Source organism: Pelodiscus sinensis, chromosome 5 (assembly GCF_052426305.1).
Source record: "Pelodiscus sinensis isolate ZL-2025 chromosome 5, ASM5242630v1, whole genome shotgun sequence".
In the NCBI taxonomy this organism is placed as follows: Eukaryota; Metazoa; Chordata; order Testudines; family Trionychidae; genus Pelodiscus; species Pelodiscus sinensis.
Window position 1 is genome coordinate 60,954,077 of NC_143056.1, and position 25,926 is coordinate 60,980,002.

The 25,926-nt window shown below is 52.2% G+C and overlaps 1 long non-coding RNA gene across 2 annotated transcripts in view; it reads left to right on the plus strand.

Annotated features, from left to right (window-relative positions):
* LOC149524324 (uncharacterized) overlaps positions 1-25,587 on the plus strand; it is a 41,958-nt gene extending 16,371 nt beyond the window's left edge. For both annotated transcript variants that reach the window (XR_016349648.1, XR_016349649.1), the window contains 3 exons: positions 23,386-23,480; positions 24,334-24,449; positions 25,221-25,587. This is a non-coding gene — a long non-coding RNA (uncharacterized LOC149524324). The remainder of the gene's footprint in view (positions 1-23,385; positions 23,481-24,333; positions 24,450-25,220) is intronic.
* Positions 25,588-25,926: the final 339 nt, after the last annotated feature.

Consider the following 25,926-nt stretch of genomic DNA (forward strand, 5'->3'; position numbering starts at 1 on the left):
CGGGGATTAGAGGCAACAGAGGGTGGTGAGGCCACAGGGGTGTCCATGTTCCCTAACGGCCACTAGAAGCTGCGATATACTCAGGGAGCCACTCAGGGAGCCACGTTGCCCAAACCCTTAACCTGCTACAGGTGCCCCTATCTTTCTTTTGGTCTTTCTGACTCTTCTCACTCTTTCTTTTACTGTTCTGTCTCTCCTAGAGCCGCTCCCTAGTAGCCACTGAAGTAATGCCTTCCCTCTTCCCTATTGTGGTCCCCCTCCTGTCCTTTAGGCAAAGTAGTCTCCGTTATTCGTCTGTCCACAGTGCCCGGTATTTGGTAGAAATTCCACGTACCACCCCTTTCCTCCCATCTGTACACGTGGCTGCCCCTTAGTCAGCAAGCCATCTCCCTCTCTGCTTCCCCTCAGGCCTTTGTGTATTTTACAGGTGCCCCTGTCTGTCTTTCTGTCTTTGTCTTTGTTTTCCTTTACTCTGTCTCCGTTTTAACCCTCTTTGACTCGGGCGGCCCCTTTGGTGGCGTTGCTGCCTTCTTTTCCCTCTGTCCCTCTTTCCCCTCACGCCCTTTCTGTATTATCTAGCTGCCCCTCTCTACCTTTCCGCCACCACCTCTGGCCCCTTAGCTCTTTTTTTTTTTTAAAAACCAGATGGGCCACTTCCTTCCCCTCTTTTCTCTCTGCTGGCCCTGTTCCCCGCTCCTCAGCGTTGCCGCCCCGAGCTCCCCTTGGGCTTTCTGTCTCCTGTAATGGGCTTTACGCAGGATAGCTGCCCTTTCCCTTCCTCAGAGTCAACGGGCTGTAGGGGCCATTATCTGTGGGAAATAGGTCATTGGAGGGATGATAGGAGTTACTATAGAGAACTTTCTGGGTGTCTGGCTGATGAGTCTTGCCCACATGCTCAGGGTTTAGCTGATCGCCATATTTGGGGTCGGGAAGGAATTTTCCTCCAGGGTAGATTGGCAGAGACCCTGGAGGTTTTTCGCCTTCCTCTGTAGCATAGGGCACAGATCACAGCTGGAGGATTCTCTGCATGTTGGGGCCTTCAAAGTATTTGAAGGCTTCAATATCTGAGATATAGGTGAGAGGATTATTCTAAGAGGCGTAGGTGAGACTCTGTGGCCTGCACTGTGCAGGGGGTCAGACTAGATGATCATATCGGTCCCTTCTGACCTTAAAGTCTATGAGGCCGCAGACTGAGAGGGGAAAAGGGTAGCTACACTGCATGACGCCCGGGTTGGGAAAGAGAAGGCACAGGAGGAGTGGCGGGGCAGCTCTGCTGCATAACGGGGATTAGGGGCAACAAAGGGTGATGACGCCGCAGGGGTGTCCATGTTCCCTAACGGCCACTACAAGCTGCGATATAGTCAGGGAGCCAAGTTGCCCAAACCCTTTACCTGCTACAAGTGCCTCTGTCTTTCTTTTTGTCTTTCCTCACTATCTTTGTTTTCCTGTTGTGTCTCTCCTAGAGCCGCTCCCTAGTAGCCACTGAAGTAAAGCCTTCCCACTTCCCCTCTCTTCCTATTATTGTCTTCCTCCTGTCCTTTAGGCAAATTAGGCTCCGTTATTCGTCTGTCCGCAGTGCCCTGTATTTGGTAGGAACCCCATGTAACACCCCTTTTCTCCCTCTTGTAAACGTGGCTGCCCCTTTAGGCAGCAACCCACCTCATTCTCTGCTTCCCCTCAGTCTCTTGTGTATTTTACAGGTGCCCCTGTCTTTATTTCTGTCTCTTCTCACTGTCTTTCTTTTCCTGTTCTGTTTCTCTTAAAGCCGCACCCTAGTGGTCACTATAGTAAAGCCTTCCGTCTTCCCCTCTCTTTCTATGCTCGTCCTCCTTCTGTCCTTTAGGCAAAATAGGCTCCGTAATTCGTCTTTCCACAGTGCCCTTTATTTGGTAGAAACGCCATGTAACACCTCTCTTCTCCCTCCTGTACACGTGGCTGCCCCTCAGGTAGCAACCCACCTCCTTCTCTGCTTCGTCTCAGGCCTTTCTTTCTTTTCCTGTTCTCTGTCTCCGCTTTAACCCTCTTTCACTCTGGCGCCCCTTTGGATGGAATTGTTGCCTTCTTTTCCCCCTCTCCCTCCTTCCCCTCACGCCCTTTCTGCATTATGTAGCTGCCCCTCTCTACCTCTCCGCCACCACCTCTGGCCCCTGAGCTATTTTTTTTAACCAGATTGGCCACTTCCTTCCCCTCTTCTCCCTCTGCTGGTCCTGTTCCCCGCTCTTCAGCATTGCCGCCTCGAGCTCCCCTTGGGTCTTCTGTCTCCTGTAATGGGCTTTACGCAGTATAGCTGCCCTTTCCCTTCCTCAGAGTCAACGGGCTGTAGGGGCCGCAGACTGAGAGGGGAAAAGGGTAGCTATACTGCGCGACTCGTGGTATGGGAAAGAGAAGGCGCAGGAGGAGTTGCGGGGCAGCTCTGCTGCATAACGGGGATTAGAGGCAACAGAGGGTGGTGAGGCCACAGGGGTGTCCATGTTCCCTAACGGCCACTAGAAGCTGTGATATAGTCAGGGAGCCACGTTGCCCAAACCCTTTACCTGCTACAGGTGCCCCTATCTTTCCTTTTGTCTCTTCTCACTCTCTTTGTTTTCCTGTTCCGTCTCTCCTAGAGCCGCTCCCCAGTGGCCACTGAAGTAAAGCCTTCCCTCTTCCCTCTCTTCCTCTTGTGGTCCTCCTCCTGTCCTTCAGGCAAAGTAATCTCCGTTATTCGTCTGTCCACAGTACCCAGTATTTGGTAGAAATTCCACGTATCACGCCTTTCCTCCCACCTGTACACTTGGCTGCCCCTTAGACACCAACCCACCTCCTTCTCTGCTCCCCTCACGCCTAGCTGTATTTTACAGGTGCCCCTGTCTTTCTGTCTGTCTCTTCTCACCGTCTTTCTTTTCTTGTTCTGTTTCTCCTAAAGCCGCACCCTAGTGGTCACTGTAGTAAAGCCTTCCGTCTTCCCCTCTCTTTCTGTTCTCGTCCTCCTCCTGTCCCTTAGGCAAAATAGGCTTCGTAATTGGTCTTTCCACAGTGCCCTGTATTTGGTAGAAACGCCATGTAACACCTCTCTTCTCCCTCCTGTACACTTGGCTGCCCCTCAGGCAGCAACCCACCTCCTTCTCTGCTTCCCCTCAGGCCTTTCTTTCTTTTCCTGTTCTCTGTCTCCACTTTAACCCGCTTTCACTCCGGCGGCCCTTTGGATGGACTTGTTTCCTTCTTTTCCCCCTCTCCCTCCTTCCCCTCACGCCCTTTCTGCATTATGTAGGTGCCCCTCTCTACCTCTCCGCCACCACCTTTGGCCCCTGAGCTCTTTTTTTTTTAACCAGATTGGCCATTTCCTTTCCCTCTTCTCCCTCTGCTGGCCCTGTTCCCCGCTCTTCAGCATTGCCGCCCCGAGCTCCCCTTGGGCCTTCTGTCTCCTGTAATGGGCTTTACGCAGTATAGCTGCCCTTTCCCTTCCTCAGAGTCAACGGGCTGTAGGGGCCGCAGACTGAGAGGGGAAAAGGGTAGCTATACTGCGCGACTCGCGGTATGGGAAAGAGAAGGCGCAGGAGGAGTTGCGGGGCAGCTCTGTTGCATAACGGGGATTAGAGGCAACAGAGGGTGGTGAGGCCACAGGGGTGTCCATGTTCCCTAACGGCCACTAGAAGCTGCGATATAGTCAGGGAGCCACGTTGCCCAAACCCTTAACCTGCTACAGGTGCCCCTATCTTTCTTTTGGTCTTTCTGACTCTTCTCACTCTTTGTTTTCCTGTTCTGTCTCTCCTAGAGCCGCTCCCTAGTAGCCACTGAAGTAAAGCCTTCCCTCTTCCCTATTGTGGTCCCCCTCCTGTCCTTTAGGCAAAGTAGTCTCCGTTATTCGTCTGTCCACAGTGCCCGGTATTTGTTAGAAATTCCACGTACCACCCCTTTCCTCCCATCTGTACACGTGGCTGCCCCTTAGTCAGCAAGCCATCTCCCTCTCTGCTTCCCCTCAGGCCTTTGTGTATTTTACAGGTGCCCCTGTCTGTCTTTCTGTCTTTGTCTTTGTTTTCCTTTACTCTGTCTCCGTTTTAACCCTCTTTGACTCGGGCGGCCCCTTTGGTGGCGTTGCTGCCTTCTTTTCCCTCTGTCCCTCTTTCCCCTCACGCTCGTTCTGTATTATCTAGCTGCCCCTCTCTACCTTTCCGCCACCACCTCTGGCCCCTTAGCTCTTTTTTTTTTTTTAAACCAGATGGGCCACTTCCTTCCCCTCTTTTCTCTCTGCTGGCCCTGTTCCCCGCTCTTCAGCGTTGCCGCCCCGAGCTCCCCTTGGGCCTTCTGTCTCCTGTAATGGGCTTTACGCAGGATAGCTGCCCTTTCCCTTCCTCAGAGTCAACGGGCTGTAGGGGCCATTATCAGTGGGAAATAGGTCATTGGAGGGATGATAGGAGTTACTAGAGAGAACTTTCTGGGTGTCTGGCTGATGAGTCTTGCCCACATGCTCAGGGTTTAGCTGATCGCCATATTTGGGGTCGGGAAGGAATTTTCCTCCAGGGTAGATTGGCAGAGACCCTGGAGGTTTTTCGCCTTCCTCTGTAGCATAGGGCACAGATCACAGCTGGAGGATTCTCTGCATGTTGGGGCCTTCAAAGTATTTGAAGGCTTCAATATCTGAGATATAGGTGAGAGGATTATTCTAAGAGGTGTAGGTGAGACTCTGTGGCCTGCACTGTGCAGGGGGTCAGACTAGATGATCACATCGGTCCCTTCTGACCTTAAAGTCTATGAGGCCGCAGACTGAGAGGGGAAAAGGGTAGCTACACTGCATGACGCCCGGGTTGGGAAAGAGAAGGCGCAGGAGGAGTGGCGGGGCAGCTCTGCTGCATAACGGGGATTAGGGGCAACAAAGGGTGATGACGCCGCAGGGGTGTCCATGTTCCCTAACGGCCACTACAAGCTGCGATATAGTCAGGGAGCCAAGTTGCCCAAACCCTTTACCTGCTACAAGTGCCCCTGTCTTTCTTTTTGTCTTTCCTCACTATCTTTGTTTTCCTGTTCTGTCTCTCCTAGAGCCGCTCCCTACTAGCCACTGAAGTAAAGCCTTCCCACTTCCCCTCTCTTCCTATTATTGTCTTCCTCCTGTCCTTTAGGCAAATTAGGCTCCGTTATTCGTCTGTCCGCAGTGCCCTGTATTTGGTAGGAACCCCATGTAACACCCCTTTTCTCCCTCTTGTAAACGTGGCTGCCCCTTTAGGCAGCAACCCACCTCATTCTCTGCTTCCCCTCAGTCTCTTGTGTATTTTACAGGTGCCCCTGTCTTTATTTCTGTCTCTTCTCACTGTCTTTCTTTTCCTGTTCTGTTTCTCTTAAAGCCGCACCCTAGTGGTCACTATAGTAAAGCCTTCCGTCTTCCCCTCTCTTTCTATGCTCGTCCTCCTTCTGTCCTTTAGGCAAAATAGGCTCCGTAATTCGTCTTTCCACAGTGCCCTTTATTTGGTAGAAACGCCATGTAACACCTCTCTTCTCCCTCCTGTACACGTGGCTGCCCCTCAGGTAGCAACCCACCTCCTTCTCTGCTTCGTCTCAGGCCTTTCTTTCTTTTCCTGTTCTCTGTCTCCGCTTTAACCCTCTTTCACTCTGGCGCCCCTTTGGATGGAATTGTTGCCTTCTTTTCCCCCTCTCCCTCCTTCCCCTCACGCCCTTTCTGCATTATGTAGCTGCCCCTCTCTACCTCTCCGCCACCACCTCTGGCCCCTGAGCTATTTTTTTTAACCAGATTGGCCACTTCCTTCCCCTCTTCTCCCTCTGCTGGTCCTGTTCCCCGCTCTTCAGCATTGCCGCCTCGAGCTCCCCTTGGGTCTTCTGTCTCCTGTAATGGGCTTTACGCAGTATAGCTGCCCTTTCCCTTCCTCAGAGTCAACGGGCTGTAGGGGCCGCAGACTGAGAGGGGAAAAGGGTAGCTATACTGCGCGACTCGTGGTATGGGAAAGAGAAGGCGCAGGAGGAGTTGCGGGGCAGCTCTGCTGCATAACGGGGATTAGAGGCAACAGAGGGTGGTGAGGCCACAGGGGTGTCCATGTTCCCTAACGGCCACTAGAAGCTGCGATATAGTCAGGGAGCCACGTTGCCCAAACCCTTTACCTGCTACAGGTGCCCCTATCTTTCCTTTTGTCTCTTCTCACTCTCTTTGTTTTCCTGTTCCGTCTCTCCTAGAGCCGCTCCCTAGTGGCCACTGAAGTAAAGCCTTCCCTCTTCCCTCTCTTCCTCTTGTGGTCCTCCTCCTGTCCTTCAGGCAAAGTAATCTCCGTTATTCGTCTGTCCACAGTACCCAGTATTTGGTAGAAATTCCACGTATCACCCCTTTCCTCCCACCTGTACACGTGGCTGCTCCTTAGGCACCAACCCACCTCCTTCTCTGCTCCCCTCACGCCTAGCTGTATTTTACAGGTGCCCCCCTGTCTTTCTGTCTGTCTCTTCTCACCGTCTTTCTTTTCTTGTTCTGTTTCTCCTAAAGCCGCACCCTAGTGGTCACTGTAGTAAAGCCTTCCGTCTTCCCCTCTCTTTCTCTTCTCGTCCTCCTCCTGTCCCTTAGGCAAAATAGGCTCCGTAATTGGTCTTTCCACAGTGCCCTGTATTTGGCAGAAACGCCATGTAACACCTCTCTTCTCCCTCCTGTACACTTGGCTGCCCCTCAGGCAGCAACCCACCTCCTTCTCTGCTTCCCCTCAGGCCTTTCTTTCTTTTCCTGTTCTCTGTCTCCACTTTAACCCTCTTTCACTCCGGCGGCCCTTTGGATGGACTTGTTTCCTTCTTTTCCCCCTCTCCCTCCTTCCCCTCACGCCCTTTCTGCATTATGTAGGTGCCCCTCTCTACCTCTCCGCCACCACCTTTGGCCCCTGAGCTCTTTTTTTTTAACCAGATTGGCCACTTCTTTCCCCTCTTCTCCCTCTGCTGGTCCTGTTCCCCGCTCTTCAGCATTGCCGCCCCGAGCTCCCCTTGGGCCTTCTGTCTCCTGTAATGGGATTTACGCAGTATAGCTGCCCTTTCCCTTCCTCAGAGTCAACGGGCTGTAGGGGCCGCAGACTGAGAGGGGAAAAGGGTAGCTATACTGCGCGACTCGTGGTATGGGAAAGAGAAGGCGCAGGAGGAGTTGCGGGGCAGCTCTGCTGCATAACGGGGATTAGAGGCAACAGAGGGTGGTGAGGCCACAGGGGTGTCCATGTTCCCTAACGGCCACTAGGACCTGCGATATAGTCAGGGAGCCATGTTGCCCAAACCCTTTACCTGCTACAGGTGCCCCTATCTTTCCTTTTGTCTCTTCTCACTGTCTTTGTTTTCCTGTTCCGTCTCTCCTAGAGCCGCTCCCTAGTGGCCACTGAAGTAAAGCCTTCCCTCTTCCCTCTCTTCCTCTTGTGGTCCTCCTCCTGTCCTTCAGGCAAAGTAATCTCCGTTATTCGTCTGTCCACAGTACCCAGTATTTGGTAGAAATTCCACGTATCACCCCTTTCCTCCCACCTGTACACGAGGCTGCCCCTTAGACACCAACCCACCTCCTTCTCTGCTCCCCTCACGCCTAGCTGTATTTTACAGGTGCCCCTGTCTGTCTTTCTGTCTTTGTCTTTGTTTTCCTTTACTCTGTCTCCGTTTTAACCCTCTTTGACTCGGGCGGCCCCTTTGGTGGCGTTGCTGCCTTCTTTTCCCTCTGTCCCTCTTTCCCCTCACGCCCTTTCTGTATTATCTAGCTGCCCCTCTCTACCTTTCCGCCACCACCTCTGGCCCCGTAGCTCTTTTTTTTTTTTAAAAACCAGATGGGCCACTTCCTTCCCCTCTTTTCTCTCTGCTGGCCCTGTTCCCCGCTCCTCAGCGTTGCCTCCCCGAGCTCCCCTTGGGCTTTCTGTCTCCTGTAATGGGCTTTATGCAGGATAGCTGCCCTTTCCCTTCCTCAGAGTCAACGGGCTGTAGGGGCCATTATCAGTGGGAAATAGGTCATTGGAGGGATGATAGGAGTTACTATAGAGAACTTTCTGGGTGTCTGGCTGATGAGTCTTGCCCACATGCTCAGGGTTTAGCTGATCGCCATATTTGGGGTCGGGAAGGAATTTTCCTCCAGGGTAGATTGGCAGAGACCCTGGAGGTTTTTCGCCTTCCTCTGTAGCATAGGGCACAGATCACAGCTGGAGGATTCTCTGCATGTTGGGGCCTTCAAAGTATTTGAAGGCTTCAATATCTGAGATCTAGGTGAGAGGATTATTCTAAGAGGCGTAGGTGAGACTCTGTGGCCTGCACTGTGCAGGGGGTCAGACTAGATGATCATATCGGTCCCTTCTGACCTTAAAGTCTATGAGGCCGCAGACTGAGAGGGGAAAAGGGTAGCTACACTGCATGACGCCCGGGTTGGGAAAGAGAAGGCACAGGAGGAGTGGCGGGGCAGCTCTGCTGCATAACGGGGATTAGGGGCAACAAAGGGTGATGACGCCGCAGGGGTGTCCATGCTCCCTAACGGCCACTACAAGCTGCGATATAGTCAGGGAGCCAAGTTGCCCAAACCCTTTACCTGCTACAAGTGCCCCTGTCTTTCTTTTTGTCTTTCCTCACTATCTTTGTTTTCCTGTTCTCTCTCTCCTAGAGCCGCTCCCTAGTAGCCACTGAAGTAAAGCCTTCCCACTTCCCCTCTCTTCCTATTATTGTCTTCCTCCTGTCCTTTAGGCAAATTAGGCTCCGTTATTCGTCTGTCCGCAGTGCCCTGTATTTGGTAGGAACCCCATGTAACACCCCTTTTCTCCCTCTTGTAAACGTGGCTGCCCCTTTAGGCAGCAACCCACCTCATTCTCTGCTTCCCCTCAGTCTCTTGTGTATTTTACAGGTGCCCCTGTCTTTATTTCTGTCTCTTCTCACTGTCTTTCTTTTCCTGTTCTGTTTCTCTTAAAGCCGCACCCTAGTGGTCACTATAGTAAAGCCTTCCGTCTTCCCCTCTCTTTCTATGCTCGTCCTCCTTCTGTCCTTTAGGCAAAATAGGCTCCGTAATTCGTCTTTCCACAGTGCCCTTTATTTGGTAGAAACGCCATGTAACACCTCTCTTCTCCCTCCTGTACACGTGGCTGCCCCTCAGGTAGCAACCCACCTCCTTCTCTGCTTCGTCTCAGGCCTTTCTTTCTTTTCCTGTTCTCTGTCTCCGCTTTAACCCTCTTTCACTCTGGCGCCCCTTTGGATGGAATTGTTGCCTTCTTTTCCCCCTCTCCCTCCTTCCCCTCACGCCCTTTCTGCATTATGTAGCTGCCCCTCTCTACCTCTCCGCCACCACCTCTGGCCCCTGAGCTATTTTTTTTAACCAGATTGGCCACTTCCTTCCCCTCTTCTCCCTCTGCTGGTCCTGTTCCCCGCTCTTCAGCATTGCCGCCTCGAGCTCCCCTTGGGTCTTCTGTCTCCTGTAATGGGCTTTACGCAGTATAGCTGCCCTTTCCCTTCCTCAGAGTCAACGGGCTGTAGGGGCCGCAGACTGAGAGGGGAAAAGGGTAGCTATACTGCGCGACTCGTGGTATGGGAAAGAGAAGGCGCAGGAGGAGTTGCGGGGCAGCTCTGCTGCATAACGGGGATTAGAGGCAACAGAGGGTGGTGAGGCCACAGGGGTGTCCATGTTCCCTAACGGCCACTAGAAGCTGTGATATAGTCAGGGAGCCACGTTGCCCAAACCCTTTACCTGCTACAGGTGCCCCTATCTTTCCTTTTGTCTCTTCTCACTCTCTTTGTTTTCCTGTTCCGTCTCTCCTAGAGCCGCTCCCCAGTGGCCACTGAAGTAAAGCCTTCCCTCTTCCCTCTCTTCCTCTTGTGGTCCTCCTCCTGTCCTTCAGGCAAAGTAATCTCCGTTATTCGTCTGTCCACAGTACCCAGTATTTGGTAGAAATTCCACGTATCACGCCTTTCCTCCCACCTGTACACTTGGCTGCCCCTTAGACACCAACCCACCTCCTTCTCTGCTCCCCTCACGCCTAGCTGTATTTTACAGGTGCCCCTGTCTTTCTGTCTGTCTCTTCTCACCGTCTTTCTTTTCTTGTTCTGTTTCTCCTAAAGCCGCACCCTAGTGGTCACTGTAGTAAAGCCTTCCGTCTTCCCCTCTCTTTCTGTTCTCGTCCTCCTCCTGTCCCTTAGGCAAAATAGGCTTCGTAATTGGTCTTTCCACAGTGCCCTGTATTTGGTAGAAACGCCATGTAACACCTCTCTTCTCCCTCCTGTACACTTGGCTGCCCCTCAGGCAGCAACCCACCTCCTTCTCTGCTTCCCCTCAGGCCTTTCTTTCTTTTCCTGTTCTCTGTCTCCACTTTAACCCGCTTTCACTCCGGCGGCCCTTTGGATGGACTTGTTTCCTTCTTTTCCCCCTCTCCCTCCTTCCCCTCACGCCCTTTCTGCATTATGTAGGTGCCCCTCTCTACCTCTCCGCCACCACCTTTGGCCCCTGAGCTCTTTTTTTTTTAACCAGATTGGCCATTTCCTTTCCCTCTTCTCCCTCTGCTGGCCCTGTTCCCCGCTCTTCAGCATTGCCGCCCCGAGCTCCCCTTGGGCCTTCTGTCTCCTGTAATGGGCTTTACGCAGTATAGCTGCCCTTTCCCTTCCTCAGAGTCAACGGGCTGTAGGGGCCGCAGACTGAGAGGGGAAAAGGGTAGCTATACTGCGCGACTCGCGGTATGGGAAAGAGAAGGCGCAGGAGGAGTTGCGGGGCAGCTCTGTTGCATAACGGGGATTAGAGGCAACAGAGGGTGGTGAGGCCACAGGGGTGTCCATGTTCCCTAACGGCCACTAGGACCTGCGATATAGTCAGGGAGCCATGTTGCCCAAACCCTTTACCTGCTACAGGTGCCCCTATCTTTCCTTTTGTCTCTTCTCACTGTCTTTGTTTTCCTGTTCCGTCTCTCCTAGAGCCGCTCCCTAGTGGCCACTGAAGTAAAGCCTTCCCTCTTCCCTCTCTTCCTCTTGTGGTCCTCCTCCTGTCCTTCAGGCAAAGTAATCTCCGTTATTCGTCTGTCCACAGTACCCAGTATTTGGTAGAAATTCCACGTATCACCCCTTTCCTCCCACCTGTACACGAGGCTGCCCCTTAGACACCAACCCACCTCCTTCTCTGCTCCCCTCACGCCTAGCTGTATTTTACAGGTGCCCCTGTCTGTCTTTCTGTCTTTGTCTTTGTTTTCCTTTACTCTGTCTCCGTTTTAACCCTCTTTGACTCGGGCGGCCCCTTTGGTGGCGTTGCTGCCTTCTTTTCCCTCTGTCCCTCTTTCCCCTCACGCCCTTTCTGTATTATCTAGCTGCCCCTCTCTACCTTTCCGCCACCACCTCTGGCCCCGTAGCTCTTTTTTTTTTTTAAAAACCAGATGGGCCACTTCCTTCCCCTCTTTTCTCTCTGCTGGCCCTGTTCCCCGCTCCTCAGCGTTGCCTCCCCGAGCTCCCCTTGGGCTTTCTGTCTCCTGTAATGGGCTTTATGCAGGATAGCTGCCCTTTCCCTTCCTCAGAGTCAACGGGCTGTAGGGGCCATTATCAGTGGGAAATAGGTCATTGGAGGGATGATAGGAGTTACTATAGAGAACTTTCTGGGTGTCTGGCTGATGAGTCTTGCCCACATGCTCAGGGTTTAGCTGATCGCCATATTTGGGGTCGGGAAGGAATTTTCCTCCAGGGTAGATTGGCAGAGACCCTGGAGGTTTTTCGCCTTCCTCTGTAGCATAGGGCACAGATCACAGCTGGAGGATTCTCTGCATGTTGGGGCCTTCAAAGTATTTGAAGGCTTCAATATCTGAGATCTAGGTGAGAGGATTATTCTAAGAGGCGTAGGTGAGACTCTGTGGCCTGCACTGTGCAGGGGGTCAGACTAGATGATCATATCGGTCCCTTCTGACCTTAAAGTCTATGAGGCCGCAGACTGAGAGGGGAAAAGGGTAGCTACACTGCATGACGCCCGGGTTGGGAAAGAGAAGGCACAGGAGGAGTGGCGGGGCAGCTCTGCTGCATAACGGGGATTAGGGGCAACAAAGGGTGATGACGCCGCAGGGGTGTCCATGCTCCCTAACGGCCACTACAAGCTGCGATATAGTCAGGGAGCCAAGTTGCCCAAACCCTTTACCTGCTACAAGTGCCCCTGTCTTTCTTTTTGTCTTTCCTCACTATCTTTGTTTTCCTGTTCTCTCTCTCCTAGAGCCGCTCCCTAGTAGCCACTGAAGTAAAGCCTTCCCACTTCCCCTCTCTTCCTATTATTGTCTTCCTCCTGTCCTTTAGGCAAATTAGGCTCCGTTATTCGTCTGTCCGCAGTGCCCTGTATTTGGTAGGAACCCCATGTAACACCCCTTTTCTCCCTCTTGTAAACGTGGCTGCCCCTTTAGGCAGCAACCCACCTCATTCTCTGCTTCCCCTCAGTCTCTTGTGTATTTTACAGGTGCCCCTGTCTTTATTTCTGTCTCTTCTCACTGTCTTTCTTTTCCTGTTCTGTTTCTCTTAAAGCCGCACCCTAGTGGTCACTATAGTAAAGCCTTCCGTCTTCCCCTCTCTTTCTATGCTCGTCCTCCTTCTGTCCTTTAGGCAAAATAGGCTCCGTAATTCGTCTTTCCACAGTGCCCTTTATTTGGTAGAAACGCCATGTAACACCTCTCTTCTCCCTCCTGTACACGTGGCTGCCCCTCAGGTAGCAACCCACCTCCTTCTCTGCTTCGTCTCAGGCCTTTCTTTCTTTTCCTGTTCTCTGTCTCCGCTTTAACCCTCTTTCACTCTGGCGCCCCTTTGGATGGAATTGTTGCCTTCTTTTCCCCCTCTCCCTCCTTCCCCTCACGCCCTTTCTGCATTATGTAGCTGCCCCTCTCTACCTCTCCGCCACCACCTCTGGCCCCTGAGCTATTTTTTTTAACCAGATTGGCCACTTCCTTCCCCTCTTCTCCCTCTGCTGGTCCTGTTCCCCGCTCTTCAGCATTGCCGCCTCGAGCTCCCCTTGGGTCTTCTGTCTCCTGTAATGGGCTTTACGCAGTATAGCTGCCCTTTCCCTTCCTCAGAGTCAACGGGCTGTAGGGGCCGCAGACTGAGAGGGGAAAAGGGTAGCTATACTGCGCGACTCGTGGTATGGGAAAGAGAAGGCGCAGGAGGAGTTGCGGGGCAGCTCTGCTGCATAACGGGGATTAGAGGCAACAGAGGGTGGTGAGGCCACAGGGGTGTCCATGTTCCCTAACGGCCACTAGAAGCTGTGATATAGTCAGGGAGCCACGTTGCCCAAACCCTTTACCTGCTACAGGTGCCCCTATCTTTCCTTTTGTCTCTTCTCACTCTCTTTGTTTTCCTGTTCCGTCTCTCCTAGAGCCGCTCCCCAGTGGCCACTGAAGTAAAGCCTTCCCTCTTCCCTCTCTTCCTCTTGTGGTCCTCCTCCTGTCCTTCAGGCAAAGTAATCTCCGTTATTCGTCTGTCCACAGTACCCAGTATTTGGTAGAAATTCCACGTATCACGCCTTTCCTCCCACCTGTACACTTGGCTGCCCCTTAGACACCAACCCACCTCCTTCTCTGCTCCCCTCACGCCTAGCTGTATTTTACAGGTGCCCCTGTCTTTCTGTCTGTCTCTTCTCACCGTCTTTCTTTTCTTGTTCTGTTTCTCCTAAAGCCGCACCCTAGTGGTCACTGTAGTAAAGCCTTCCGTCTTCCCCTCTCTTTCTGTTCTCGTCCTCCTCCTGTCCCTTAGGCAAAATAGGCTTCGTAATTGGTCTTTCCACAGTGCCCTGTATTTGGTAGAAACGCCATGTAACACCTCTCTTCTCCCTCCTGTACACTTGGCTGCCCCTCAGGCAGCAACCCACCTCCTTCTCTGCTTCCCCTCAGGCCTTTCTTTCTTTTCCTGTTCTCTGTCTCCACTTTAACCCGCTTTCACTCCGGCGGCCCTTTGGATGGACTTGTTTCCTTCTTTTCCCCCTCTCCCTCCTTCCCCTCACGCCCTTTCTGCATTATGTAGGTGCCCCTCTCTACCTCTCCGCCACCACCTTTGGCCCCTGAGCTCTTTTTTTTTTAACCAGATTGGCCATTTCCTTTCCCTCTTCTCCCTCTGCTGGCCCTGTTCCCCGCTCTTCAGCATTGCCGCCCCGAGCTCCCCTTGGGCCTTCTGTCTCCTGTAATGGGCTTTACGCAGTATAGCTGCCCTTTCCCTTCCTCAGAGTCAACGGGCTGTAGGGGCCGCAGACTGAGAGGGGAAAAGGGTAGCTATACTGCGCGACTCGCGGTATGGGAAAGAGAAGGCGCAGGAGGAGTTGCGGGGCAGCTCTGTTGCATAACGGGGATTAGAGGCAACAGAGGGTGGTGAGGCCACAGGGGTGTCCATGTTCCCTAACGGCCACTAGAAGCTGCGATATAGTCAGGGAGCCACGTTGCCCAAACCCTTAACCTGCTACAGGTGCCCCTATCTTTCTTTTGGTCTTTCTGACTCTTCTCACTCTTTGTTTTCCTGTTCTGTCTCTCCTAGAGCCGCTCCCTAGTAGCCACTGAAGTAAAGCCTTCCCTCTTCCCTATTGTGGTCCCCCTCCTGTCCTTTAGGCAAAGTAGTCTCCGTTATTCGTCTGTCCACAGTGCCCGGTATTTGTTAGAAATTCCACGTACCACCCCTTTCCTCCCATCTGTACACGTGGCTGCCCCTTAGTCAGCAAGCCATCTCCCTCTCTGCTTCCCCTCAGGCCTTTGTGTATTTTACAGGTGCCCCTGTCTGTCTTTCTGTCTTTGTCTTTGTTTTCCTTTACTCTGTCTCCGTTTTAACCCTCTTTGACTCGGGCGGCCCCTTTGGTGGCGTTGCTGCCTTCTTTTCCCTCTGTCCCTCTTTCCCCTCACGCTCGTTCTGTATTATCTAGCTGCCCCTCTCTACCTTTCCGCCACCACCTCTGGCCCCTTAGCTCTTTTTTTTTTTTAAACCAGATGGGCCACTTCCTTCCCCTCTTTTCTCTCTGCTGGCCCTGTTCCCCGCTCTTCAGCGTTGCCGCCCCGAGCTCCCCTTGGGCCTTCTGTCTCCTGTAATGGGCTTTACGCAGGATAGCTGCCCTTTCCCTTCCTCAGAGTCAACGGGCTGTAGGGGCCATTATCAGTGGGAAATAGGTCATTGGAGGGATGATAGGAGTTACTAGAGAGAACTTTCTGGGTGTCTGGCTGATGAGTCTTGCCCACATGCTCAGGGTTTAGCTGATCGCCATATTTGGGGTCGGGAAGGAATTTTCCTCCAGGGTAGATTGGCAGAGACCCTGGAGGTTTTTCGCCTTCCTCTGTAGCATAGGGCACAGATCACAGCTGGAGGATTCTCTGCATGTTGGGGCCTTCAAAGTATTTGAAGGCTTCAATATCTGAGATATAGGTGAGAGGATTATTCTAAGAGGTGTAGGTGAGACTCTGTGGCCTGCACTGTGCAGGGGGTCAGACTAGATGATCACATCGGTCCCTTCTGACCTTAAAGTCTATGAGGCCGCAGACTGAGAGGGGAAAAGGGTAGCTACACTGCATGACGCCCGGGTTGGGAAAGAGAAGGCGCAGGAGGAGTGGCGGGGCAGCTCTGCTGCATAACGGGGATTAGGGGCAACAAAGGGTGATGACGCCGCAGGGGTGTCCATGTTCCCTAACGGCCACTACAAGCTGCGATATAGTCAGGGAGCCAAGTTGCCCAAACCCTTTACCTGCTACAAGTGCCCCTGTCTTTCTTTTTGTCTTTCCTCACTATCTTTGTTTTCCTGTTCTGTCTCTCCTAGAGCCGCTCCCTACTAGCCACTGAAGTAAAGCCTTCCCACTTCCCCTCTCTTCCTATTATTGTCTTCCTCCTGTCCTTTAGGCAAATTAGGCTCCGTTATTCGTCTGTCCGCAGTGCCCTGTATTTGGTAGGAACCCCATGTAACACCCCTTTTCTCCCTCTTGTAAACGTGGCTGCCCCTTTAGGCAGCAACCCACCTCATTCTCTGCTTCCCCTCAGTCTCTTGTGTATTTTACAGGTGCCCCTGTCTTTATTTCTGTCTCTTCTCACTGTCTTTCTTTTCCTGTTCTGTTTCTCTTAAAGCCGCACCCTAGTGGTCACTATAGTAAAGCCTTCCGTCTTCCCCTCTCTTTCTATGCTCGTCCTCCTTCTGTCCTTTAGGCAAAATAGGCTCCGTAATTCGTCTTTCCACAGTGCCCTTTATTTGGTAGAAACGCCATGTAACACCTCTCTTCTCCCTCCTGTACACGTGGCTGCCCCTCAGGTAGCAACCCACCTCCTTCTCTGCTTCGTCTCAGGCCTTTCTTTCTTTTCCTGTTCTCTGTCTCCGCTTTAACCCTCTTTCACTCTGGCGCCCCTTTGGATGGAATTGTTGCCTTCTTTTCCCCCTCTCCCTCCTTCCCCTCACGCCCTTTCTGCATTATGTAGCTGCCCCTCTCTACCTCTCCGCCACCACCTCTGGCCCCTGAGCTATTTTTTTTAACCAGATTGGCCACTTCCTTCCCCTCTTCTCCCTCTGCTGGTCCTGTTCCCCGCTCTTCAGCATTGCCGCCTCGAGCTCCCCTTGGGTCTTCTGTCTCCTGTAATGGGCTTTACGCAGTATAGCTGCCCTTTCCCTTCCTCAGAGTCAACGGGCTGTAGGGGCCGCAGACTGAGAGGGGAAAAGGGTAGCTATACTGCGCGACTCGTGGTATGGGAAAGAGAAGGCGCAGGAGGAGTTGCGGGGCAGCTCTGCTGCATAACGGGGATTAGAGGCAACAGAGGGTGGTGAGGCCACAGGGGTGTCCATGTTCCCTAACGGCCACTAGAAGCTGTGATATAGTCAGGGAGCCACGTTGCCCAAACCCTTTACCTGCTACAGGTGCCCCTATCTTTCCTTTTGTCTCTTCTCACTCTCTTTGTTTTCCTGTTCCGTCTCTCCTAGAGCCGCTCCCTAGTGGCCACTGAAGTAAAGCCTTCCCTCTTCCCTCTCTTCCTCTTGTGGTCCTCCTCCTGTCCTTCAGGCAAAGTAATCTCCGTTATTCGTCTGTCCACAGTACCCAGTATTTGGTAGAAATTCCACGTATCACCCCTTTCCTCCCACCTGTACACGTGGCTGCCCCTTAGGCACCAACCCACCTCCTTCTCTGCTCCCCTCACGCCTAGCTGTATTTTACAGGTGCCCCTGTCTTTCTGTCTGTCTCTTCTCACCGTCTTTCTTTTCTTGTTCTGTTTCTCCTAAAGCCGCACCCTAGTGGTCACTGTAGTAAAGCCTTCCGTCTTCCCCTCTCTTTCTGTTCTCGTCCTCCTCCTGTCCCTTAGGCAAAATAGGCTTCGTAATTGGTCTTTCCACAGTGCCCTGTATTTGGTAGAAACGCCATGTAACACCTCTCTTCTCCCTCCTGTACACTTGGCTGCCCCTCAGGCAGCAACCCACCTCCTTCTCTGCTTCCCCTCAGGCCTTTCTTTCTTTTCCTGTTCTCTGTCTCCACTTTAACCCGCTTTCACTCCGGCGGCCCTTTGGATGGACTTGTTTCCTTCTTTTCCCCCTCTCCCTCCTTCCCCTCACGCCCTTTCTGCATTATGTAGGTGCCCCTCTCTACCTCTCCGCCACCACCTTTGGCCCCTGAGCTCTTTTTTTTTTAACCAGATTGGCCATTTCCTTTGCCTCTTCTCCCTCTGCTGGCCCTGTTCCCCGCTCTTCAGCATTGCCGCCCCGAGCTCCCCTTGGGCCTTCTGTCTCCTGTAATGGGCTTTACGCAGTATAGCTGCCCTTTCCCTTCCTCAGAGTCAACGGGCTGTAGGGGCCGCAGACTGAGAGGGGAAAAGGGTAGCTATACTGCGCGACTCGCGGTATGGGAAAGAGAAGGCGCAGGAGGAGTTGCGGGGCAGCTCTGCTGCATAACGGGGATTAGAGGCAACAGAGGGTGGTGAGGCCACAGGGGTGTCCATGTTCCCTAACGGCCACTAGAAGCTGCGATATACTCAGGGAGCCACGTTGCCCAAACCCTTAACCTGCTACAGGTGCCCCTATCTTTCTTTTGGTCTTTCTGACTCTTCTCACTCTTTGTTTTCCTGTTCTGTCTCTCCTAGAGCCGCTCCCTAGTAGCCACTGAAGTAAAGCCTTCCCTCTTCCCTATTGTGGTCCCCCTCCTGTCCTTTAGGCAAAGTAGTCTCCGTTATTCGTCTGTCCACAGTGCCCGGTATTTGTTAGAAATTCCACGTACCACCCCTTTCCTCCCATCTGTACACGTGGCTGCCCCTTAGTCAGCAAGCCATCTCCCTCTCTGCTTCCCCTCAGGCCTTTGTGTATTTTACAGGTGCCCCTGTCTGTCTTTCTGTCTTTGTCTTTGTTTTCCTTTACTCTGTCTCCGTTTTAACCCTCTTTGACTCGGGCGGCCCCTTTGGTGGCGTTGCTGCCTTCTTTTCCCTCTGTCCCTCTTTCCCCTCATGCTCGTTCTGTATTATCTAGCTGCCCCTCTCTACCTTTCCGCCACCACCTCTGGCCCCTTAGCTCTTTTTTTTTTTTTTAAACCAGATGGGCCACTTCCTTCCCCTCTTTTCTCTCTGCTGGCCCTGTTCCCCGCTCTTCAGCGTTGCCGCCCCGAGCTCCCCTTGGGCCTTCTGTTTCCTGTAATGGGCTTTACGCAGGATAGCTGCCCTTTCCCTTCCTCAGAGTCAACGGGCTGTAGGGGCCATTATCTGTGGGAAATAGGTCATTGGAGGGATGATAGGAGTTACTATAGAGAACTTTCTGGGTGTCTGGCTGATGAGTCTTGCCCACATGCTCAGGGTTTAGCTGATCGCCATATTTGGGGTCGGGAAGGAATTTTCCTCCAGGGTAGATTGGCAGAGACCCTGGAGGTTTTTCGCCTTCCTCTGTAGCATGGGGCACAGATCACAGCTGGAGGATTCTCTGCATGTTGGGGCCTTCAAAGTATTTGAAGGCTTCAATATCTGAGATCTAGGTGAGAGGATTATTCTAAGAGGCGTAGGTGAGACTCTGTGGCCTGCACTGTGCAGGGGGTCAGACTAGATGATCATATCGGTCCCTTCTGACCTTAAAGTCTATGAGGCCGCAGACTGAGAGGGGAAAAGGGTAGCTACACTGCATGACGCCCGGTATGGGAAAGAGAAGGCGCAGGAGGAGTGGCGGGGCAGCTCTGCTGCATAACGGGGATTAGGGGCAACAGAGGGTGATGACGCCGCAGGGGTGTCCATGTTCCCTAACGGCCACTATAAGCTGCGATATAGTCAGGGAGCCAAGTTGCCCAAACCCTTTACCTGCTACAAGTGCCCCTGTCTTCCTTTTTGTCTTTCCTCACTATCTTTGTTTTCCTGTTCTGTCTCTCCTAGAGCCGCTCCCTAGTAGCCACTGAAGTAAAGCCTTCCCTCTTCCCCTCTCTTCCTATTATTGTCTTCCTCCTGTCCTTTAGGCAAATTAGGCTCCGTTATTCGTCTGTCCGCAGTGCCCTGTATTTGGTAGGAACCCCATGTAACACCCCTTTTCTCCCTCTTGTAAACGTGGCTGCCCCTTTAGGCAGCAACCCACCTCATTCTCTGCTTCCCCTCAGTCTCTTGTGTATTTTACAGGTGCCCCTGTCTTTATTTCTGTCTCTTCTCACTGTCTTTCTTTTCCTGTTCTGTTTCTCTTAAAGCCGCACCCTAGTGGTCACTATAGTAAAGCCTTCCGTCTTCCCCTCTCTTTCTATGCTCGTCCTCCTTCTGTCCTTTAGGCAAAATAGGCTCCGTAATTCGTCTTTCCACAGTGCCCTTTATTTGGTAGAAACGCCATGTAACACCTCTCTTCTCCCTCCTGTACACGTGGCTGCCCCTCAGGTAGCAACCCACCTCCTTCTCTGCTTCGTCTCAGGCCTTTCTTTCTTTTCCTGTTCTCTGTCTCCGCTTTAACCCTCTTTCACTCTGGCGCCCCTTTGGATGGAATTGTTGCCTTCTTTTCCCCCTCTCCCTCCTTCCCCTCACGCCCTTTCTGCATTATGTAGCTGCCCCTCTCTACCTCTCCGCCACCACCTCTGGCCCCTGAGCTATTTTTTTTAACCAGATTGGCCACTTCCTTCCCCTCTTCTCCCTCTGCTGGTCCTGTTCCCCGCTCTTCAGCATTGCCGCCTCGAGCTCCCCTTGGGTCTTCTGTCTCCTGTAATGGGCTTTACGCAGTATAGCTGCCCTTTCCCTTCCTCAGAGTCAACGGGCTGTAGGGGCCGCAGACTGAGAGGGGAAAAGGGTAGCTATACTGCGCGACTCGTGGTATGGGAAAGAGAAGGCGCAGGAGGAGTTGCGGGGCAGCTCTGCTGCATAACGGGGATTAGAGGCAACAGAGGGTGGTGAGGCCACAGGGGTGTCCATGTTCCCTAACGGCCACTAGAAGCTGCGATATAGTCAGGGAGCCACGTTGCCCAAACCCTTTACCTGCTACAGGTGCCCCTATCTTTCCTTTTGTCTCTTCTCACTCTCTTTGTTTTCCTGTTCCGTCTCTCCTAGAGCCGCTCCCTAGTGGCCACTGAAGTAAAGCCTTCCCTCTTCCCTCTCTTCCTCTTGTGGTCCTCCTCCTGTCCTTCAGGCAAAGTAATCTCCGTTATTCGTCTGTCCACAGTACCCAGTATTTGGTAGAAATTCCACGTATCACCCCTTTCCTCCCACCTGTACACGTGGCTGCTCCTTAGGCACCAACCCACCTCCTTCTCTGCTCCCCTCACGCCTAGCTGTATTTTACAGGTGCCCCCCTGTCTTTCTGTCTGTCTCTTCTCACCGTCTTTCTTTTCTTGTTCTGTTTCTCCTAAAGCCGCACCCTAGTGGTCACTGTAGTAAAGCCTTCCGTCTTCCCCTCTCTTTCTCTTCTCGTCCTCCTCCTGTCCCTTAGGCAAAATAGGCTCCGTAATTGGTCTTTCCACAGTGCCCTGTATTTGGCAGAAACGCCATGTAACACCTCTCTTCTCCCTCCTGTACACTTGGCTGCCCCTCAGGCAGCAACCCACCTCCTTCTCTGCTTCCCCTCAGGCCTTTCTTTCTTTTCCTGTTCTCTGTCTCCACTTTAACCCTCTTTCACTCCGGCGGCCCTTTGGATGGACTTGTTTCCTTCTTTTCCCCCTCTCCCTCCTTCCCCTCACGCCCTTTCTGCATTATGTAGGTGCCCCTCTCTACCTCTCCGCCACCACCTTTGGCCCCTGAGCTCTTTTTTTTTAACCAGATTGGCCACTTCTTTCCCCTCTTCTCCCTCTGCTGGTCCTGTTCCCCGCTCTTCAGCATTGCCGCCCCGAGCTCCCCTTGGGCCTTCTGTCTCCTGTAATGGGATTTACGCAGTATAGCTGCCCTTTCCCTTCCTCAGAGTCAACGGGCTGTAGGGGCCGCAGACTGAGAGGGGAAAAGGGTAGCTATACTGCGCGACTCGTGGTATGGGAAAGAGAAGGCGCAGGAGGAGTTGCGGGGCAGCTCTGCTGCATAACGGGGATTAGAGGCAACAGAGGGTGGTGAGGCCACAGGGGTGTCCATGTTCCCTAACGGCCACTAGGACCTGCGATATAGTCAGGGAGCCATGTTGCCCAAACCCTTTACCTGCTACAGGTGCCCCTATCTTTCCTTTTGTCTCTTCTCACTGTCTTTGTTTTCCTGTTCCGTCTCTCCTAGAGCCGCTCCCTAGTGGCCACTGAAGTAAAGCCTTCCCTCTTCCCTCTCTTCCTCTTGTGGTCCTCCTCCTGTCCTTCAGGCAAAGTAATCTCCGTTATTCGTCTGTCCACAGTACCCAGTATTTGGTAGAAATTCCACGTATCACCCCTTTCCTCCCACCTGTACACGAGGCTGCCCCTTAGACACCAACCCACCTCCTTCTCTGCTCCCCTCACGCCTAGCTGTATTTTACAGGTGCCCCTGTCTGTCTTTCTGTCTTTGTCTTTGTTTTCCTTTACTCTGTCTCCGTTTTAACCCTCTTTGACTCGGGCGGCCCCTTTGGTGGCGTTGCTGCCTTCTTTTCCCTCTGTCCCTCTTTCCCCTCACGCCCTTTCTGTATTATCTAGCTGCCCCTCTCTACCTTTCCGCCACCACCTCTGGCCCCGTAGCTCTTTTTTTTTTTTAAAAACCAGATGGGCCACTTCCTTCCCCTCTTTTCTCTCTGCTGGCCCTGTTCCCCGCTCCTCAGCGTTGCCTCCCCGAGCTCCCCTTGGGCTTTCTGTCTCCTGTAATGGGCTTTATGCAGGATAGCTGCCCTTTCCCTTCCTCAGAGTCAACGGGCTGTAGGGGCCATTATCAGTGGGAAATAGGTCATTGGAGGGATGATAGGAGTTACTATAGAGAACTTTCTGGGTGTCTGGCTGATGAGTCTTGCCCACATGCTCAGGGTTTAGCTGATCGCCATATTTGGGGTCGGGAAGGAATTTTCCTCCAGGGTAGATTGGCAGAGACCCTGGAGGTTTTTCGCCTTCCTCTGTAGCATAGGGCACAGATCACAGCTGGAGGATTCTCTGCATGTTGGGGCCTTCAAAGTATTTGAAGGCTTCAATATCTGAGATCTAGGTGAGAGGATTATTCTAAGAGGCGTAGGTGAGACTCTGTGGCCTGCACTGTGCAGGGGGTCAGACTAGATGATCATATCGGTCCCTTCTGACCTTAAAGTCTATGAGGCCGCAGACTGAGAGGGGAAAAGGGTAGCTACACTGCATGACGCCCGGGTTGGGAAAGAGAAGGCACAGGAGGAGTGGCGGGGCAGCTCTGCTGCATAACGGGGATTAGGGGCAACAAAGGGTGATGACGCCGCAGGGGTGTCCATGCTCCCTAACGGCCACTACAAGCTGCGATATAGTCAGGGAGCCAAGTTGCCCAAACCCTTTACCTGCTACAAGTGCCCCTGTCTTTCTTTTTGTCTTTCCTCACTATCTTTGTTTTCCTGTTCTCTCTCTCCTAGAGCCGCTCCCTAGTAGCCACTGAAGTAAAGCCTTCCCACTTCCCCTCTCTTCCTATTATTGTCTTCCTCCTGTCCTTTAGGCAAATTAGGCTCCGTTATTCGTCTGTCCGCAGTGCCCTGTATTTGGTAGGAACCCCATGTAACACCCCTTTTCTCCCTCTTGTAAACGTGGCTGCCCCTTTAGGCAGCAACCCACCTCATTCTCTGCTTCCCCTCAGTCTCTTGTGTATTTTACAGGTGCCCCTGTCTTTATTTCTGTCTCTTCTCACTGTCTTTCTTTTCCTGTTCTGTTTCTCTTAAAGCCGCACCCTAGTGGTCACTGTAGTAAAGCCTTCCGTCTTCCCCTCTTTTCCTGTTGTCCTCCTCGTGTCCAACCACTTCCTCCTCTTCACCCTCTTGCGTCAACTGTGCAGTCTGATACCCAACATGACCGCTGGCGTTCCCTTGTGCTTGTTGACTGAGAGGTGGTGGAAAGTACAGCTCTTACTGCATAATGCCCAGCTTTGGTTGCAGAGAGCAAAAGCAAGGGTGTCTTCCCTTGTAGGTGGGGGATTCAACATTTTCAGCCTTTTTTTTTGTTTGGTTGCACTCTGCAGTTGTCCAGGATCTTTAAGGACACATGGTGCCCGGGACTGCATGCTTTGATGAAATTGATGCCCCAATCGGTGTGGACTAGCATAGAAGAATTATGGTAAGGCTGCTGGTTTTCACTGCATACGTCTTCTGCCATTGGTGCCTTTTGGGAGGTACAGCTGCCCCCCTCCACTTGTTATGCAGTATAGCTTTTCTTTCCCGCCTTCCCTCTGTGCGCTGCCCCTCATGCCCTTCCTCACGATAGCTTCCCCTTGCCCCTTTTGTCCTTTGCTGCTGTAGCTATCTCTTCCCCGCTTTTTCCCTCTGTTACTGCTAGTTCCCATTTTGCAGTATTGCTACCCTTCCTCCCCTTTGCACTCTCTTGTCTCCCTGTTGTAGGCAATGCCGCCCCTTTTCTGTTTTCCCACACTCCTGACCTTCACAAAAGATAGCGGCTTCTTGCTTCGTTTCTCCCTCTACGTCCCCTTTTGGCAGTTAGGCGGCGTAGTCTCCCTTTTGGCTGGGAGTGCTCCAGTCTGCCTGTTAACCGTAACCTGTAAGTTATCATCTGCTAAGGGTGATACTTACTGGTTTACCAGTTAACCATTTACATCCCTGCCCAGAAGTAGACACGGTACTTCAGCTGAGGCCCTTAAGTGCTGAGCAGAGTGGAAGAATTACTTATAACAAACCAGTTTTGTCAGAGCAGCTACAATAGCCAGGCATATGGGTGACTTCCTGCCTGAAATAAGTTCTTCTCTCGGCCCACGGTTTTCTCGTAGTAGTGCCATTTTAGCAAACGAAACCCATTTTTGTTTTTAGCCATCAGAACATTACCTGCTACTAGTTGTTGCTGTAGGGTGACATTTGGCCCCAGCAGCTGCCTTCATGTGTGCACTAGTGAGCTTTCCACGTAGAAATGTGTCTTGGACTTCAGAGTCATTGCTGCCAATGCTGAAATGGTGTTTCAGGGCCCCTCAGGAGATGCGTCCAAACGCCGAACAGCCCTCCAACAGCTTACGGCGGCGGGTCGGCGACCTTTTCAAACAACATCAAAATTCAGAGCAAGCGGTCAACCAAGAGCCGTGTAAGAAAGCACGTTTGCATGACTGAAAATACACAGCTTAATATTATTGATAATTGATGAGATGATTAATAGCAGAAATGAAACCTTGTCCTTTCAGACTTTATTTAATGGGACTTCTGCACCCCCACATACACAAGCAGCGCAAGTCAGGGTTGGCGTGTATGAGGGGGCTCAGGGAAGGGGCCCTGATTGGCCTGGGGACGGCAGGGCCTCTGCAGTCTGGATCTGGCCCGCAGGGGCTCTCTTGCCCCCACCCCTGGTCTGAATCATTGTTGCTGAGCAGATTTAACACCACCACGTTCAGTGCCAGAAGGTTCCGGGTGTAGAGTTTGGGGCTCTGCTCCAGTTGGTTCAATCTTGGTTGGTGGGGTTACAGTCCGTGAGGTGAGGGCAAGCTGGCAGGACAGCTGCTTTTCTAAGGGCCACGAGTCTTGTGTGAGCTGGGAGAAGCTGAGCTCAGGAGCAGAGAGCAGGCTGTCGTCCCTCACGCTGAAGCACTTTGCAGCAGCTTAATGATACTGTTAACCCTCCAGCGGGGAATGTGGGCAATGCTCATTATAACACAGGGAAAAATAACTTGTTCTGTTTTAAGTGTACACTTGGAATGTTGTTTGGATTTTAGCCATGCTGTTCTAGTTAACTTCCTCAGCTAGTGCGTGTCATCAGCTTTTCCTTAAATGTATCAATGGGAAAAGAGTCATTTCTATTTTGTTGTTCCCTGTTCTTGTATTCTAACGGGATTTTCTTTCCATCTGTATATTTGTGACGTAGCTAACTGATTGACCAGTCAAGGAGCTGAGTGTCTAGCAGCGATGCCCAGCAGAGGAAGAGTCTGCGTGGATTCCCCTTGAGGATTTCTACGAGCCGGTGGAGGGATGATGTTTCAGACTCAGCAAATGGTGCAGATCTGAGACTTAGGAGAACTAAACCCAAGCTTTTGGATCTCCTGCTTTCTTCTTGCTGTGTTTTCTGTGGAATGGACCGTTCGAATGTTACTTGGGGTTTTCTCTTTCTTACGTTTATTGTCACTGTCAAGTGTATGGTTACAAAATAGCTGTGTTACGTTGTAAAATTTAGATGATGAAATCTTATGGTGATGAAACAAGAAATACATTTAATTAAATAATTGGTTGTTTTAGTTTGTTTTGGGACTTGACTGTGGGGAGGTTGACCCTGTGCAGTGCTTGCTGGAAATCCTTAGGCTATGTCTACACAGCAAGCAGTTATTTTAACAGAAGGTCGAAATAATGTCGAGCTGGAGGACTTCTTACTCTGACTCCTGTAACCCTCATTTTACGAGGAGTGAGGGAAGTGGGAGGAAGAGTGCTCCAACAAGGGCTGGCTGCTGCGTAGCCAGCGCCAAAAGGCGAAATAAGCTATTTCGACGAGCTCAAGTTGCGTAGCTTATTTCGGCTTTAGCCCTCCTGTGCCCTACTCCTAGGGGACCGTCCTTTGCAGCGGGCCATCCTTGAACAAA